The sequence below is a fragment of the Coregonus clupeaformis genome, unplaced genomic scaffold, assembly GCF_020615455.1.
Source record: "Coregonus clupeaformis isolate EN_2021a unplaced genomic scaffold, ASM2061545v1 scaf0701, whole genome shotgun sequence".
NCBI classification, from domain to species: domain Eukaryota; kingdom Metazoa; phylum Chordata; class Actinopteri; order Salmoniformes; family Salmonidae; genus Coregonus; species Coregonus clupeaformis.
The window spans coordinates 114,909-121,380 of record NW_025534156.1 but is presented as its reverse complement, the minus strand read 5'-3'; the positions used below and the strand labels follow the sequence as shown (position 1 = coordinate 121,380).

The following is a 6,472-nucleotide window of genomic DNA, read 5'->3' as shown; positions in this document are numbered from 1 at the left end:
CTCAGAAAGGAGCTCGAAATAGATGATCTTCAAGAACATTTTTGGACAGACTCAAAGGTTGTCCTTGGATATATAAACAATGATGCAAGACGATTCCACGTCTTTGTGGCTAACATAATCCAAAGAATCAAGTCCACTACAGATTCAAAGCAATGGAGATTAGCAAGAGTAGCACAGGTGTACCCTAGCACTGATGGAAGAGTCATTAAGGTAAAACTGTTAATTAGTGACTCAACCTTAGATAACCAGGGAAAATGCACTACAAAGCCAGTCTATCTTGACAGGTCTGTATACAAGACAGTTTTACTGCTTGAAGCAGAATGAATGTTATGGTTATTTTGTGAGGTGAAATCCCAGAGGATGTGATTTGGTGGGAGTTTAACTGCCATAAATGTTATTCATGTCATTATTAATGTTATTCATGTCATTATTAATAGGTTTTACATAATATCATTATTATTTGTACAACTTGTATTTTGAATATTGATTTTGCTTGTATTTATGTGATAGGAACTATCTGTACATTCTATGTTGTGTTGGGACGCTTTTAGTGGTGACAAGTTCCAGACATCGCGGTAAAGTAGCGGCGGTAAAGTTTAGTACTCAAAGATAAGTTAAATTAACGACGTGTTTATTTACAAGTATTCTTGTTTCTAAGTGGACCCATTTCCCTCTCAGTTGTGTGCAGCCAGGGAGGTATGTTCATTATGTTAATTATTTGTCGCGCATATTTTTGTGCAAGGTTTCTGTAACGTGAACGACAACTTGTGTTTTGTGCATGTGTTGAAATGTATGTAAACAGTTCGACGGTGGATTGATGACGGTGGAGAATTTAGTAGAAGAATAAATCCATCAGTAACCAGAACAGCGGCGTCGTGTATTTCCTGGAGGGAGTGATACTACGTTTATTTAAATGGACAATTCTGATGGGGGGCACTTACCCCACGACTTTAAAAAACGCCCCTTTTCAAAAAAAATAACATTTAATTAAATAACTCAAAAAGTGTAAACTGTAGCAATTTTTTTCCTTCTATAGTTTATTAGCCTAAGCATGACCTTCATCCACATAATCCCCCCCCCCCCCAAATGTTGCTTTTTTGTGTCAGCAATTAGACATTGTTCTTAGGGGGGGCGAGTTACCCCCTAGTACCCTACCGCCAGTCTCCTCTAGGTACATAGGATGGCTACTTCCCCACCAGAACCCTGGCCTGATGCGAACGTGAGTAGATTACGTTGAAAACAACGGTCGGCCTTCTTGGAGACAGTCTCTACCTCTTATACCTCAGCGGTCAGGTGGGCACCATTCTTCAGATAAAGAAAAAAGAGCTAAAACTGTGCTGTAAAGACAATAGCTGTTGTGTCCGTTTCAAATGTATTACTACAGTTATGTAATAGCACGTTTCAACTTTCTAATTTAGAAAGAACATTTCATAACATGCTAGGTTACAAATAAGTCAAGGTATTATCAAGTTTGGTAAAGGTTTTAGCTATGTGTCCAACCGAGTCACATAGCTAACTAGAGACTTTGGGTTTGTCTGCGTGATTGAATGTACATCATTTCGTCAAGATATTTTAATAAATAGTTAATTTATTTGAGATTTCTGAGTTCGTTTACATCAACGGACTTCACTGCAGACAGTGCGGATGCATTAGAGAGAGAAGTTGACGGTTGCACTACTATTTTGAGGCTGCCTGAATGTAATGTCCAGCAGTTTTCTAGATGTGTTGTAATCTAGGGTTGAAACCGGTTCAGGGAACAGAACCGAAAAATAACGTTAAAAAGAACCGGAAACTTAAGTGTTATATACTTTTCAGGAACAGCAGTTATTTTAAAAGCATGTAATCCAGGTAATAACCTTATTTTACTTTCCGGGGATTTTTTCTCAGTCCCACAAAAATCGCAACAAAGCTCACTCTAGAAACGTATTCCAGTTTCTGCCTGCCAGCTGGAATGGAAATCTTTGCCAGTGGGTGTGCGTGTGGAAACGACCTGCTCCTCCCCTCTGAAGCATAGGTTACCGAGGAAATATTAAACCCTGATGCGTATACCAGTTGATTCACAAGACACCAACTAAGTAACTTACATACACGGTATCTTCATTAGGCCTAATGGCATTTCATGTCCATGATATGAAGTTTGTTGTAGTGACTCAGTAAGGCTAATTGTAAAAGTAACCCTCTAAAGTGCCATGTTTGTACAGTTTATTATGTGGAGGAAACATTTAGGCAGCCAGGACCATACACCAGGACCGCTCCGTAGGCCGCACTGTAGGCCTAGCTCTTACTGCAGTCCAGGGCCATGGACATCTTTGAAGTTTGGCCTCTAGTAATTTAGGATGGCAACTTTATGAAGGCCTCTTCACCGTGGTCTTATCGTACAAGGCTCTACAGACATGTAAAATAAAAACAGGCTATTTTTATTGTTCATATTATTTGCGTTGATGATGTATTGAAGTCAAGTGGTTCAACATTCAAATGCGACGGTCAGTGGAACACTTGCGCCACCAAGTGGACAATTGCTCAGTTCCCTTGTGGCATCAACGCTACCAGAGATATTTGATATAAGATCAAATGTTATGTCAATATTATTATCTCTAAATTGATTCCCCCACCCGTATTTCATATATTATTATTCAGATTTAGCTGTTAATCTGGATTTAATATATATAAACGCTTTCTGTCATTTCCGATTGGAGGGCAGATGACCACGTGACTTCCGAACCTACCAATTTGTTACTTTGTAACAGTCAAAAGTGGTTATTCCCAACGTTGATCAACTCCCAATCTATGCCAAGGTTTTTTTAAAGCATTGTCTTTTCTATTCATCACTGTACCATTTACACCCTGTATCCTGTGCATGTGACGAATAAACATTGATTTGATTAGATGATTAACGCACCATTCACATCAGCTATCATAGTCAATATAACAGTGACTGACTTCACCATCACTTTCTAGCCATCATTGACATTGAGATGAAGATGGTCAAACGTGAAAATATAAAATACATCGTGATCCTAATGGAATATAACAAAGCAATTCTGTTTTCTTTGCCTGATTTATCTTTACAATGACAGGGGGTGCACCGTTCCTGGAGGTACTGCAATACCAGGTCGATGCGTGGAGTGGACGGAGCAAGCCCCTATTCCATCTCCCTGTTCCAAAAATCAATTTAATATATGGTCCCCAGATAGCGGACGTATCAGATATTAAACTGATAAGAACAGATTTTTTTATTTTGGAAAAGTTTTTATTGTACATTTCCTTTAAAACAGCTCACATTTGAAATACATTTACACACATAAAAACTTAAAAAGACATAAAAACATAAAAAGTGCATAAAAACCAGCATTACATTACAATTAAATTAAAAAAGGTACATGTTGTTTATTTAAAACAATAAAACAATCCTACATAAAATACCCATTCTTGTAAAGCCGATTACTAAAAGCCATTTAAAATGTGCATAAATGATTTAACAAAGTAAAAACAATTTTAAGACATAAAAAGCCTGTCAAAAAGTCACTTTGTCAAAAAGCTGTCTTCGGTCCTTTGTACAAAAACGGGGTGAGTCCTTATCAAAAAAGCCTCCTCTTGCTCTTCCTGAAAAGACTCCGTACCCGTCCGTCGGGGCCCAGAGGAGACTCCTCCCCTAGGCGCATCGCCCTAGGCGCCGCAGCGCTGTCAGGCCGTGGCCGCCGGGACCTTGGGTGTTGTGGGGGACCCTTCGCCTGGGGTCGAGGCCCCCTGTCGTTCGTACCACCCCAGGGCTTCCGTGGCTACCAAAGCCACTGCCTGGGGGGTGGTCTCTACCTGTTTTCCTACCAGCAGGTTGCGGGAGGACCACAGTGCATCCTTCAGACACGTGAGGGTGGGCCATAGTTTTGTGAAGGCCTTTGGTGGTATAGGCCTTCGGCCCACCCCATACAGCACGAGCTGGGGCGTTAGGTCCTCCCCCTGCTGGCAGGCGTGGGGAGATCAGGGGGCCTGCTTCCTTCCACAGGTCCTGTGCGGCTCTGCACTCCCAGAGCAAGTGCCTCACCGACTCCTCCTGGCCGCAGCCAGGTCGGGGGCACGCGGATGTCCTCGCCATGCCCCGGGAGTGCATAACGGCCCTGACCGGGGAGGATCTCATGGGCGACCATCCAGGACAGGTCACGGTGCCAATTCAGCAGAGTAGGATGGGCCACGTTGCGCCAAACCGTTGAGGGCTCACCTATAGCAAGCCCGCGCACTGGACACACCGGTTCCCGTTCCTGCACAAGAGAGAGAAGAGAGCGGTGTTTAGTTAAAACTGTGACAGGCTCTTTTTCCAGTTTAAAATGTCTTAAAAACTTTTGTAGCTGTATATAGTGTGTGGGGAGCAGGAAAGAGACTGGAGCTCGCAGGTCGACTGGGATCAACCTCAGAGACCTGAGGTAAGACCCCAGCCAGAACCGTGCGAGGGCCTGGGTCTTGTTGCTGACCGGGGAGGTGGCAAGAGTAAGATGTAACGCTGTATAGCGGCTGCCCAGGAACAAGTAGAGGTCAGGCAAGCCTTTCCCATCCTTGAACCTGGGCCTCTTCAACACCTCCCTCCTCAGCCTCTCCCACTTGCTTCCCCACAGGAAATAAAATAACATCCGGTCCAGAGCTAAAAGAGTTGTTCGTGGGGGGATAAAAACAGAACTGATTAATAAAAGGACAGGTAAAATCACAGCCTTGATGATTAAAACCTTGCCCTCAAAAGTCAGTCGTCTCAATCCCCAAAAACCCAGTCTCTGTCTTACAGTCCCTAAAATCCCGGTCCAATTGCCACTACCTCCTCCCTCCCTGTCAAATTTTACCCCCAGAACCCTTATGTCCGTCATTTTAACTGTCAGTGGTAGTCTGGTCAAGTCTGAGTCTGCCCAGGGTCCAAACAATTGGGCCTCTGTCTTATTTCTGTTCAGTCTCGCCCCAGAGGCTCGTCCGTACCAGTCAGTCCTGTCCAGGGTCCTATCAACAGATAAAAGGTTGGTGCATAAAATGTTGACGTCGTCCATGTAAAAAACGCACTTGGCGGTCATCCCCCCACTCCCCGGGATACCCACCCCACTGATCCGTTGGTCCCTTCTCAAGACCTGTGCCAGTGGTTCGATGCAAGCCACAGACAGGAGGGGAGATAACGGACATCCCTGACGGACGCCGCAGTGTACTCCCACTGCTCTTGACAAATGCCCATTTACAAGGATTCTGCTGGTGATGTCCCCATACAGCAATCCCACCCAAGCTAAAAACCTTTCAGGGAACCCCATTTTTTTGCAGTACCTTGAAGAGGTACTGGTGCGAGACCCAATCAAAAGCTTTCTCAAAATCTACATTTAGGACTATAAGCCGCATGTTTCTGTCTCTCGCGTAACAGATGGCATCTCTGATCAGTACTAGGCTGTCCGTGATCTTCCTTCCCGGAATGGCACAGGCTTGGTCCGGGTGGATCACCTCCCCTAAAACAGAAGACATTCTGAGGGTTAAAACCTTGGTAAAAAGTTTACAATCAAAATTTAAAAGGGTAATCGGTCTCCAGTTTTTCAGGTCAGTCCTGTCATTTTTCTTATGTCAAAGGGTCACGATTCCTACTCTAAAACTGTCAGGTAGTCTGTCAAGTTGTTCGAAGTCAGTAAAAACAGTCAGAAGTTTGTCGGCTAAAACATCCCAAAAGGTCAGACAAAACTCCAAAGGGAGGCCGTCCTCCCCCGGTGATTTACCCCTCTTAAAATGTCTTAGTCCTTTGTCAAGTTCGGTCATTGTCAGGTTTTTTATTAGGTCCTGATAAGAACAGATTTTTTTCTTTTGGAAAAGTTTTTATTGTACATTTCCTTTTTAAAACAGCTCACATTGTTTTATTCATTTGCACACATAAAAACGGCATCAAGTGCATAAAAACCAGCATTACATTTCATTTACATTTAAAAAGGTACAAGTTGTTTATTTAAAACAATAAAACAATCATGCATAAAAGTACCTTTTCCTGTAAAAGCCAATCTATAAAAGCCATTTAAAATGTACATAAATGATTTAACAAAGTAAAACATTTTTAAGACATGGAAAGCCTGTCAAAAGTCTCTTTGTTAAAAAGCAGTCGTCGGTCATTTGTACAAGAACGGGGTGAGTCCTTATCAAAAAAGCCTCCTCCTGCTCTTCCTGAATCAACTCCGTACCCATCCGTCGGGGCCCAGAGGAGACTCCTCCCCTAGGCGCATCGCCCTAGGCTCCGCAGTGCTGTCAGGCCGTGGCCGCCGGGACCTCAGGTGTTGTGGGGGACCCTTCGCCTGGGGTCGAGGCCCCCCTGTCGTTCGTACATTACATTTACATTTAAGTCATTTAGCAGACGCTCTTATCCAGAGCGACTTACAGTTAGTGAATACATATTTTTTTATACTGGCCCCCGTGGGAATCGAACCCACAACCCTGGCATTGCAAACGCCATGCTCTATCAACTGAGCTACATCCC

General features: G+C 43.5%; 1 pseudogene; it reads right to left on the bottom strand.

Annotated features, from left to right (window-relative positions):
- Positions 1-3,075: 3,075 nt before the first annotated feature.
- On the bottom strand, positions 3,076-3,251 carry LOC123485464 (annotated as a pseudogene).
- Between the last annotated feature and the right edge of the window lie 3,221 nt (positions 3,252-6,472).